Here is a 13,008-nt window from a genome sequence, read left to right on the forward strand (position 1 = left end):
GCAGCTGCAATCCAAACTTCCCCACCCTGCCCTACCAGTAACCCCAACTGTGACCTGGGAGGACCACCCCCTCACTCCTGCAATGGCTCAGTCCACATTTCCACTAAGCAAATACAGCCAGTTAGCTGAAATGCCAAAATAGCTGTGTGTGAAAATATATACGCACACTGTCAGGTCCTTGTGACTTTTTTGGTTGGACAATAACCAAGACCACCACATGCATCTGGCAGTCTGAAGTCTACTGATGAATCAAGACACTTAGTACACATACTTTGCCCTTGTGAACAAGTTACATTTTGAAATGGAACAGTGGTTTAAGGAAAAGAAGAAAAAAAATTAAGAAAAAGCACACAGCCCTGCATGCTCACACCCCCTAAAAAATCCTCAAGCATTTACAGTAAGGTCCCCACATCCACCTCTAACTCTTCAAACATGACTGTGGAACTGCTGAACCCAAATTCATCTCCACCATATTCACAGCAAACTGCCAGGTGTTCCTTGCTTCAGGGAGTCAAGCCTCTGATCCAGAAACACGAGTGTGGATTTAAAACTTGAATTTCCTGGGGCATAAGAGTGATTAATTTGGTAAATCTCTCTGATACATGGATATTCAGGAACTTTGAAAATCTCATTCTTGAAGCCTACTGTAAAATCTGGCTTCTAAATGTTTATATTACATTCAATACTTAACCCTTGAACTCACTTCCAAGTTCAACCTCATTAACTTCAATGCTGTAGCACTGCACCAAGATCATCTGTTGTGGAGAAGTGGTCATCAGGAGGAACCTTTAGCTGGACAAACAGTGTGAGAGGATGTTTTATCATCCTCCTTTCACAGGTGGGAGACTGAAGCGCACGGAGGAAAAGGAGGGGCAGGAAAGAGGGAAAGGATATAAGTGATGTGTTCAAGGCCACCCAGAAAGACTGCTGTAGAGAGAAAATGAACCCTCATTTCTCCCTCCACCCCCTTTCCTTCCTTTCTGTGTACAAGGTCACCATCCACAGAGCTGCTTGAGTTTATATGGGTCACTGCTGTTGTGCACAGTGGTTACCAAAAGGAACCTACATCTTCACAGGTGCAGAAGGCAGTTTGCAGCTCTTGTCTCTGTTCAGCAGAGAAAGGAACAGCACTTGATTCCTACTCCTTGGATGCTGAAGCAGTGGAAAACAAGGATAAAGATGTATTTATGCAGAGGGGAGCAGTCAATCAACTTTCTGGCTTTTGGACTGTGTCCTAATTAAAGAGTAATGTACAGTACTGTAACTGCTCACAACTGCTAACAATTGCCAATGGCCTTGCTCAAAGATAGAGATAGAGCTGGTAGTGAAGTCCTCAGCACAAATTAGAGTGAAAAATCACAGGGATGTGCAGCAATTGTACACTACTCATGATCTGACCAACACTGACTATTGAGTGGAAGGAAAAGAGGTAGTCTGAGTGCTTTAAAAGGCCAGCTCTACTGATATTAGAGACAGTAGAACAGCATAGGCAGACATGAATACAGTGGATCCAAAAGCCAGAAAATGCAGTATCTATGTCTAACTGGGCCGTTGATTTACCGTGTTATGTTTGTGCAAGATACCCCAAGCCTTCTCTTTCACCAGTTTCATAGTATGAATGCCTTGAGGCAAGGCCATATCTGTCTTCATTTCACACTGACCTATGGACAGTCACCACTTTTGAGTCTGAATCCTCTTGCTACTCAGGCAGAAAGCTGATGAAGTAATTCTGAAAGCCTTTTAAGTGCATAACAGCTTACCTATCTGGAGTTTCACTTTACTTTTAAGCTAAGATCAACCACAAGTATAGGCAGGATGGGAAGGGTAAGTACTGATCATCCTCCATTTCTTGAATTCTCTACAAATGACAGACAAGTTCTCCCCTGACTGACAGAAACTTTACCCGAGCATAAGATGCCCCTAGCCACAAGAGTAGGCTCAGAAACCAACACCAAAAGAGAGGCTCTGATATGGAATTGCTTGCTGATGGTATAAAACAACCTGAGTGTCTGTTATGTAGGTTCCTTCTACAGGGAAAACACCCTGAATGTCCACACAGTTATTCTCTAGCAATAATGGTTTTCAGGAATTACTGTTATGGGATGTTAAAATCCCAATGAGAAGAGTTGGCTTGATTGTCTCCCAGCTAACTGGAAAATTCTGTCATTGCCAAGTGTGCTGAACCAAAACCACTCCGTTGTTTCAGGTAGAGATGTGTAGTGCCACTGACAGTCTGGCTGACTAACAGAGTTCCCTGTCTCTGACAAGCATGGATGGATTTCCATTTAGATTTTTTATAGGAACTACTTGATACACTTCAGTCAGTAACACCAAAGAAATACTGTCAGCAAGTCTCATTTCCAGAACATAAAGAACATTGCACCCACCAACAGCCTTTGGTCTATAGGTCATAGACTACATCTGTGAGAACTAAATACTGCCTCAATTTCAGCATTTGTTCAGAGCAACACTGCAATTCTGAAGGAAATCTACAAACTGTCCCCACTGATGAAAATACAGGCTCACGTCACTAATATTTTAGTATAACATGCTACCATCATCTTTCAAAACTCTTAAACCAAAAATGTGTAGGGGAACACTTTGAACACACATCTTTTCCCTACATAGTTTAGCTGAAGTCTGAGAAATCAACAGCAACATATACCTTATATTTCTATTATTTTTTTCAGTCAATAGTTTGTTAGCACTTGCCCCCTTCTTAGCAGTTATTAGTCTCTTATTAATAGGGCCTGGTTAAAAAACACTGTTGTCATCAAACAGAAAGATTTTGAGAACTTCTGCCTTTCCTCGGCTGTAATAGTAATTAGAAATTAAGCACAGTGCATTAAGAAAGTAACAAAAAAACCCAAAACATCATTAACCTCCATCCATAAGCTTCAGCTCTAGGGAGCTGAAACTATGATTTCTTTAGCATCCCATTATCTATTTATCCATTTTCATTGAATACCGTAAATGCAGTCATCATAAAATCTTTGTTTCAAAACTTGCTAGGTAGAATACACGAATGCTGTACAATATGATACCACAATGGGGGCTTGACTGCCACATTAGCCAGTAGAATGTCAATATATCTTTTATTTCTGTCTTTTCACCCTTGAGAAGTCTGCATAAAAGTCTGCATAGGTTGCAGACACGTAACTCTGATGCTACAGAAAAGCCCCTCTGCATTTTTAGGCTGACTGGGATATTCAGCCCATATTAGAAAATGCAAACACTAAAACACCACCAGCTCGATCTGAGTTAGTAACAGGCATGATGTTACTAGTTTCTTAGGCAGGGGAAAGACTTGTTTCTCTTAGGTTCTGTCAGTCTTCCTGGAAAGACCAACCTAAAAGCGACGAGGAGCAAAACGAATAACACTCAGCTATATGAAGCAGAATATGCAGCCAAGATCTGCTTGGTTACAGACAGTTGGCAAATACAGCCTGTGCTCTGAAACTCCAGCTGTGTGCCTGAGATCCCTCAGATCTATGTGTGTGATCATTAAAGATTTTCAAATTATCTAATAGAGCAGTCTCCTGGAGGTTTGGGTTTCCAGACTTCTGTTTTCTTTACAAAGGACTACATTAAACTTACTCAGAACACATTCAAAAGAAAACAGTTCTCAAGCTTTGCTGTTTTAAAATGTTAAGCACACACAAGCACTCTGGGTTTGATTTTTTTCCTGCGAGTGCAATTTGTTCACACTCTTTGTATCAGCAGGAACAGTTAGAAACACGATCATTGCAGAGAAGCTGAAGAGCACTCTCTGAACTCTTCCTGGATCTGGATACCATCCAGCTGTCCATCACCATTTTCATTCTCTAGTTACTCCAGGGTACAGTAGTCACAGCTCCTCTCAATACTCAGGGGTTCAGTACAACAACACCTACATGCCTGAATGCTTGACAAAGCCCCATAGAGAGCACATGACCATGTGAGAGGAGGCAGTTTAGGGATGGTTTAATGTCAAGAAGCCCAAATGTCTTATTTCAGCACTATTTTCTTGACTTCCTATTTCCAGGTATTTATCCAATAAATCAAAACTAATCATGACTTTGCCTTTTAAGTTGCACTAAAAGCAAAATGGCTCTATCCAAATAAAATGTTTCAGCACTTCTGAATCAGAAGTTGTACAAAAACATTATTACATTACTGAAGAGTCTTTTTTTTTTTTTTTTTTGGCCTCTATGTCCATGATGTCCTCATGAAGACTTCAGAAGTATGTTTGCAAAATGTCTTGAGACCCTTGTTTTCCACAAAGGCCACAGACAGACAGATTCCATATAAAATATCACAAGCCATATTCCATATAAAGTACTACAAACAACTACAGATACAAAGGAAGGTTCTCTTGTTACCTGACTGGTGATCACGATTAAATCTTTGAAGTCAAAAGGTATCCAAGATGAAGCCAAACTGTCCAGGTCAAAGGAGATCTGAAAACAAATATTACAAAAAATAAATTTAAAAAGTAATTCATTTCCATAACCAGAAGGTTGATTAATCTCAAAAATCAAATTATAGAAAACAGCTTTTTTACAGGACAATGGCATTTAGCTATATGAAGTCAATTATAACCCTACCGTCTTCTAGACCGGCAACCAAATAAACTGAGACATACATATACACAACCACAAAAAAAAAGGTGCTGAGTCAGCGACTACCACACAACTGAAGTCTTAAGCAAAGAGTCCCTAGGAAAAGGTGTGTTTACTTCACAGAAACAGAACAAGTAGGTTAGACTGCAAAACAACGTTTCTTTCTGAGTTGGTAGAACTCATATGTATGCAAATGGAGGGGAAAAAAAAAAAAACCAAGAAAAACCCTCGCAAAGCTCCATCATCCTATTTATTTAGAACTCTACATCTCCACATTCAGAGCAATACTTCATTTGATAGCTTTGAAAAGTAAATCCCGTGCATGTGAAGTTTACACAAACAAGAAAACCAAAACAATTTATCCCCCCCCTTTTTTTTTTTAATGAATTATATCAAATACAAGCAAACAAAGGTTCTACATATGTGAAGAGAACATAGACTGATGTTGGTTTCAGGGGAGTGACCAACCCTAGTAAATCAAATACCCAGGGCCTCAGAGGCTTCACCTGGTCCTCAGTTTTCAATAGGCAGTAAAATGATGTTTTATTTTTCCAACCTTTTATAGTAGTTTGTTTACATATATTCATGTCCCAGGATAGACTGTTTTTCAATCTCTGAAAAAAAACCCTCTGTCATGTGAGAAAAAAAAAAAAAAAGACAAAGAACACACATAGCCAACCTCGTAGCACTGCTAAGGTAGTTGGCAGCAGAATCCCTTCCTGCAGTGTCCTAAGGACCTCAGCACAGCCACACTGCGTGCCAATGGCCCAAGCCCCACAGAGGCCTGTAGGCTACAGGTGGGCAAGAGGCATGGCTAGGACAGCTGGCTTTAACTGACAGAATGGATCTCTCATTTGCTGTGATGTCATGCTCAGCAATAAGGGCTGGGGGACAGAGGAAGGGGAAAGATTCTTCTTGTGAAAATGCTTGTCTTTCTGAGCAACTGCCACACACACTGAAGCCTTGCTTTCTAGGAAGTGGCCAAACATTACTTGCTGATGGGAGGTAGAGAATAATTTCTCTCCTCTTGCTTCAGCATAGCCTTTACTTTACTATTATTATTATTATTCAATTGCTCCTTATTTCAACCCATGAGCTTTTGGGGACTTTTTTTTTTTTTCCTCATCATGTTTTCTCCCTATCCCTCTGAGAAGGAGGAGTGAAAACAGTGTGGCACAGCTCAACAGTCCATCCATTGTTAAACCACCATACTTCCTTAAGCAAATAAAAGCTGGGAGCAGAGAGAGCTATGAGGTATAGATGAGGGAGTCAGCATAGGTGGAAAGTATCCAGTTGCATTCCATTCCAATAAAGAAAGGATGAAATGACCACTTTCTCCCTTGCTTCTCTGCTGAGTCAAAGCACATGAACAACTCAACCTTCCTGCACTGCATTTCGGCTTCTTTGAAATATGCCTAACATTTGTGAACTGTAATGCATCTATAGATCTATTCCAGTACACCATAACAGAAAGAGCGGAGCAAAGCTGCCATCACCACTGAGCCTTTCCTCTCCACCACTGTGTTTTTTTTCCCCTCACGCTCCCCAGCACCAGCAGCCTAAAACAATCAATTCACCACAGGTCTGTGAAGATGAGTTCATAGTAACAATTACCAACATGTAGTTGCAGTGCCTCTTATGCTACATACAACCAATCACAGTAATTTTCCTAAGTACAGTTGGTCCTTTTGTATAATCAGGAATGACAAGTCATAGCCAACACCTCAAACAAAATGTTAATAGGTGATATGGCTATATGTGCCCAGAATACAACTGCGGCACTTGCTGAACTAAAGCTGCAAAATTGAGCATGATGTCAACTGCAAACTTTCCCAAGAAAATTAAGTAAATGGTGATGGGCTATACTAAGTTCCCCGCTGCTTCATGAACATTACTGTTGGTGCCAGAGGCAGATACAAGTTACCCAGTCACAGTGCTAAGTTTGAATGCCCAGAAAAGTATCCCTAGTATCAATTTGTTACCCATAAAATGAAACCACAGTTTTACTAGTCCTATCCAGCTTACATCAGTACACTTCTACGAGAAATTTCTGCAGATGTTTCCAAAGTACCCTATCTCTTTGCAGCAGGCCAAGCCTGAAGACACTTATAAGATCATCGATCTCTCAGGAAACACTGGTACACAATCTGTCCTGATCACCTGATTAATTCAATGATCTTCATCCAAGTAGATGTACATAAACCACATGAACGTGTCATATGAACAGATCCTACCAAATTAAGTGAGCGCTAACAATGATAGGACAAGAGGGAACAGTTTTAAACTAAAAGAGGGGAGATTTGTATTAGGAGGAGGAAATTCTTTACTCAGAGGGTGGTGAGGCCCTGGCACTGCAGCCCAGAGCTGTGGGTGCCCCACCCCTGGAGGCACTCCATGTGAGGATGGATGGAGCCTGAGCAGCCTGAGCTGGTGGGGGGCAGCCCTGCATACCTCTGGGTGTTGGAACGGAGTGGGGTTTAAGGTGTCTTCCAGTCCAAACCACTCTACAGTCCTATTCTCCCACTTCCCACTTCCTCCTTGAAATAAGGCAGTCTGATTTCATGTCCTCTGGCCTGAAAAAACATAATTAAGAAAGCATCTTGCAGCTTCTCACTCAGATGCATTCCCAGGATAGGATTGCTCAGCCTCAGTATTTGTACTGCAGCTTTGCCTCCCATCTTATTCTTTTGTTCTTGCTACCAAAATATCTCTCACTGTCCCTCCATATATTCCTAGTTTTCTTTCTTTACTTGCAGGATCACATATCTGCAGGTCTCTCAAGATCCTGCAAAGACTTCTCTTGGCTGATGTAAATCAGGAGGGAACATTCTTACACAAGTGATGTCAATTCCAGCCTATAACATTAAAGAATTTGGCCTCTCCTTCAATCCCTTTATTCCCATGTTAGTCCCATGAGCCTAGGCCTCTTTCCATGTAGGAATTCGGTATCAGGGCACTGGCTTTCCTCACACACCACATATTTGCTAAGTTAATGGTGAAGTTTGCAGCTAATTCCATTCCCAAGAATCCTTTCTTTGTTAATTATTCTGGTTACCCTTACACTCCTCACCACCAGAATATGAAGAAAAAGATATGCAGATATGCTCTGCATGAAGATGCTGGCACACCTGCCCTTCCTTGCAACTCTCTTCTGACAAGCATCACAAGACTCAAAAGAAAACAGTCACGATAATACCTACCACTAAGTCTTTCTACTACTTCTACAGGAAATCCTCTCACATCTAACGAAATTTCCTTCCCTTTTTTTCCAACTCCATATGGAATTTCAGAATGACAATTTATTTTAAAATGAGTTGGGTATTTATCAAGGTCTTCTTAAAATATAAGCTATTGTTACAGGTACAATTAATACTGTCATGTCTCAGCTCCCACATCTAGGAATACACCATTGACTCTTTAGCAGGGTCTGTTGTGACAGGACAAGGTAAAATGGTTTCAAACTAAAAGAAGGGAGATTTAGACTGGCTATAAAGAAGAAGGTTTTTACAATAAGGGTAGAGAAGCACTGGAACAGATTGCCCTGAGAGATGGTGGATGCCTCATCCTTGGAGACATTCAAGGCTGGACAGGGCTCTGAGCCTCTGATCAAGCTGTAGGTGTTCCTGCTCACTGCATTGGGTTGGACTAGATGACCTTTAAGTGTCCATTACAACTCAAACGATTATATGATTTTAATTATGGTTAAGATGACAAATAACAGATGCTTTCATATTCCAGGTTTTGAACGACATTTAGAAGTGGGGGGGGAAGGGGGAATAATCAGAATTAAGTTACTTCAATTTTCCCAAGAATTCATAACGTAAAACTTCAAGATGTGCCTCATGTTCAATGCTACTCTCTTTTAACCATTTAGAAATACTTGCTTTAATTAATTTTAGCAAGGAATATGCTGTGCATTAGCAGTCGCATCTACTTAAAGGTGTTAAGCCTAAGTCCTCTCTAACATACATTATATACATTCAGATGGGTGAAAGAAACAGGCGGTGGGGAAGAATCCTGCAATATAATCATTTGGCAGCTTACATTATTTTCTTTCAAAGGGCATTACAATGCACTTCTCTCACTTGGGGAACTTCAAGAGAAGATAATTATTCTTGTCTGCCTTGTAATATACATTAAAAATGCTCAAATGTGGCTTTCTAGGGAATTCTGCCAAATATTTTTAGGCACCAGACCCAGCTTTACTTAATTTTGTATTGCCTTCCTAGTCTATTATGAAATACCCTTCCATGCAGTTTGAATTTGGTAAAAAAGCCGAAGCATATTCATTTATATTAAAAACAAAAACGCTTCTTTCCTTGAAATACAGATCTTTAACTCCTGATGTTACAGACATTCAGATGCACCATAATTAAAGGGTCTCTCTACAGAGTTCAATACGCATCGGTGAGGTTTTACTGACAAAAGAAAAAAGCAGAAAGTTGTGGCGTTTTCTTTTTTTGTTGTTTGTTTTAACAGACAACATACCAAGAACAGAAAGTAACTTTAAATATTTCTGTTTAATACTCCCTCTGTTAGTAGCATAACAGTAGTACCTTGAGGCTCTGAAGAAGACAAGAGCCCTTCCACACAAGACATTTAAAAAGCTTCAAAAGATGCAAATCCTGAACCTTCAAGTGCTGTCATCAACTACGGTAAAGTACTGAACTGCACCAGAGTTAGAGGAAAAAAAGTGTTATTTAAGGTAACGAGCCCTTATTATTATCAATATTTATCACAAGGGATAAGATAAAACAGGTAGTCAGCAAACCAAGGCCAGCAGTCTTCTCCAGAGTTTACAATCTAAGCAAGCAAGAATGCCAAGGCTGGACATAGAGACAGAGCTCATTATACAAAAGCATAATATGTATGGCTGGAAAGAGATAAACTAAATAACAGGGAGCAATAAAACAGGTGTGGAGTGAATTTGATGATATGATGCCCACAGACAGTACCGCAAGGCAAACAAGTAGTACAGAGCTGGCAGCTGCTGGACAAAGTACAAGTGGGAAACAGAGGCACAGTCCTGCTCCAAGGGGTGCAATAGAGCAGGTAGCGGGGAAAAGTCTGACCACCAGATGCTCACCTCAGCACCTATTCACCACTGCTGGTGGGTCACTCCTGCAAAAAGCCCAAGGCCACCCCAACACATGCTGGTGAGAAAGACTGGGCAACCCTCATTCTGAGCTGCAGAAGAGTCTGGCATGATTTCCACAGCAAGAGCAAGATCAAGATCAAGCCCACACATATCCCCAGCAGCGTGTTTCCTGGATATTTCACCATCTTCCCCTCAACCTTTTAATAGCCAGCATCAGAAACTGTAGATAATGTACATAATGTCCATGGGTAATGTTGTATTTAAGTGTTTATTTTGGCTTCCTAAAACACGCTGGAATCCAGCTCATGCTCAGCCCCACCTTACTTATATTTGCTCTGTTATGCACAACAAGCTTGGAGCCACATGTAAATACAAAACACATTAAAACTATATTAACACTATCTCTATATCATGAATACACACTAACTTCCTTCACAAAGGACTGGTACGAGGATTGGTTGTTACAGATTCATTTAAAGTGCAAGTTTCAGAGAGAAGCAACACTGAAAGCCATTCCAGACTGCATGTTGAAAACTTAAAGAGCTGAGAGGGCTTCTCCTATCTCCTCTTATGGTTTCATCTTTTATGGTGGCAAGCTATTTTGTGCCAGACAAACTAAGATTTCTTATATTCTTCAGTCATTCAGCTGTTCTTTCCTGTAGATATTCCAACAGCAGATAAATTTCAAGGCTTGCTGAGCCAAGCTCACGACTCTCTGTGAAGACTTCAGTTAATCAAGGATACTGCTGGATAGCCTTTTTTGCTGTTAAATTAAGAGCTTGCAAACTGACCTCAGTCTGATACATGTCAGTTAAGAGTAACTCACACCAGAGCCAAGCATCATGGGTGTATGAGAGGTCAAAAATTAGGTCACTTAAATGGTGTCTGTAGAAACACAGTCTCATGAGGAAGTGTACCATCTTTAGCATGCAGCTGCATATGCCATCTTCACAGTTTCGGAGCACTGGACTTAGCAGACACAGGAGCTGTGTGGCTCTCAGCAGAGCCAGCAGCACCAGGCCTTCTCCCTGTACACATGCACAACCTGGCACACACACTCAGAGGGTGGGCACAGCATACAAAAGCTACACCCAAATTTGTAAGCTAGTGAAAAAGCCTGCAGCATTTAGAGCCTCTACACTGCCAAGGCAAGAATTAGAGGTACCACACCTGGAGAACTGATCAGGGCACGTCTGCAAGATACATGCTCTTCTGCACACAATCCTTTTCTTAAAGGATTCCTTCTTACTTATCATATCATTTTGCAATGAGATCCAAATACCTCCTCTAAAGAGAGAGCAGTCTGTTAATGTTTAAGCTATTCTTATCAAGGCTGTTTACCTGTGATCACCTCATACACTGCAGTAGCATATCTCTGTGACAATACATGGATTTCACCAGCCTGTATTCTGCCTTCACATATCTGCTCACAAGGTTTATGTCAGGAGCAGGAGTCCCATTTAGAAGTCACACACACATCACTGGCTCTGATGGTCTGCCCAAGCCCAGCACCTGAGCTGTGAGTAACCTTAGTTTTGGAGGCAGTACAGACCTATTCCCTGCAGTTAGAAATGAAGCTGCTCTCAGGCTGATCGTTAGCATTGCTCCAGGTGTAGCCTAGTCTTCCTCTGCAGCTCAGCTCTCCAGCCAGCACGTGACCCACAACACTACAATTTATAGATATCAACTTAAGTGCAGACCACACAACATGCGTGGACTGGGGAGAGGGTGGGAAGGAAGACAACAAAAAACCAACACATACACAAAATAACTCATCCTCATCAACTCCAAACAGAACACACATGCATTTTCTCCACAGTTCAGAGAAGCAACTAGAATTTTCCATCCGTAAGATCCACAGAAAAAGTAAATGCATCTTAAAATAACTTAGCATTTTAAGAAAATATCAAACTGGAAGTTTACCAACCTAGAACGTGCCTTTTTTCTGTGCCAAAATCGATCCTAGCCTCCAACCCAAACCTTCTCTTAGAAGACCAGCTCAGGGAACACTTCCCAGGGAGAGGAAACCGAGATCTTCACAGGTGTGCCTCCTGTCAGCTGCTCCAGGTGCTGCTATTCTCCACTGATTGAGGCCCTTCTGACCCTCCCCATTGTCTCTGGACAACTCTTTCTTTGTCAGTTCAGGGTTTAATTCTACTTAGTGCACCTCCTGGAGATGGAGAACCTAAACTTCACACGTGGGAAAGTTTCTATGTCTCCTAGCTTGGTCAGTGAGAAATTTAGAACGTCCCTTGGATTCCCCATAGCTAGCAGTGTTCATTACCTATTATGCTGTCAAAAACTAGTAATACATTTGGCTCTGTGAACACACAAATTTCAGTCTTCAGCATTGTACATATCTGCCCCCCATTCTATTCCAGGAAAAAAAAGAGTAATAGAATTTGACGCGAGATTATATGTAAAATCATGAGTATACAAATCCACATCCCTAAATGAGAATAAATACTGTTTTTCTTCAGGAAAAGGTTGATCTACTACTTCAGCAGTAGTAAAGGACATAGACTTCTCAGCTGTTAGGCAACAGATGGAAGAAACTTAGGGTTTTTTTTCCCCACTAAGAGGCACCTGAATCCTTGATGATGTGTGCATGATTGATGGAGATGAATTATTTGTGTGACCAGAAAGGGGGAAAAGAACACTGAAGTCTACATAACTCGAACTATGGAATAATAGTGTTTCAGTAGGCACATAATCAGCTCAGAAAAACACGTTAAAGGGTAAAAACTATACATTTCTTTCCACACGCTGGGGTCTGTGAGATGGTTAAAAAAGGAAAGTGGTTTCTGCCCAAAAAGTTTAGAATCTGGGGCTCCAAACAGTACAGCTTATGCTCTTCATCTATCAGCAGCTTATGTTTCTTTAAAAACACACACACAAAAAAAAAAAAAAAACCACAAAAAATTTAAATACTAAACTACAAATATTTCAAAAGACTTTCTTAAAGAGCTGAAAGAGAATTAGATACCAATACTTTGCAGTTTAAAGTGCTGGCACCTCATGAAGAGAAGCCTTTTGTTAGAGACAGGAAGTTTAGTTTATTGCTTGGTGTATACAGTTCGCCCACTACATTATTCTGGGCTATTTTCATTCCTCACACAGTAAAGAGGAAATTCTAAGAACATTTCATTGCTTTTCTTTGTTTGATGAAGAGCAAAACTTTGCAGTTTACTGACCACTGTATTGCTTTGCTACTTTTGACGAGCAATTTCACTTCACATAGTTCTTCTGGTGGAAAAAATATTTGTTCTTTACAAAAATGAACTGGTTTTGCCCCATTCATCTTAAGTC

The 13,008-nt window shown here is 40.8% G+C and overlaps 1 long non-coding RNA gene across 1 annotated transcript in view; it reads right to left on the reverse strand.

Moving 5' to 3' along the window:
- The window catches only part of LOC107052861, a 331,879-nt gene that overhangs the window by 273,496 nt on the left and 45,375 nt on the right, over positions 1–13,008 (reverse strand). Inside the window, exon 2 of the long non-coding RNA XR_005858753.1 lies at positions 4,362–4,439. This is a non-coding gene — a long non-coding RNA (uncharacterized LOC107052861). The remainder of the gene's footprint in view (positions 1–4,361; positions 4,440–13,008) is intronic.

The sequence above is a fragment of the Gallus gallus genome, chromosome 3 (genome assembly GCF_016699485.2).
Source record: "Gallus gallus isolate bGalGal1 chromosome 3, bGalGal1.mat.broiler.GRCg7b, whole genome shotgun sequence".
NCBI lineage: Eukaryota > Metazoa > Chordata > Aves > Galliformes > Phasianidae > Gallus > Gallus gallus.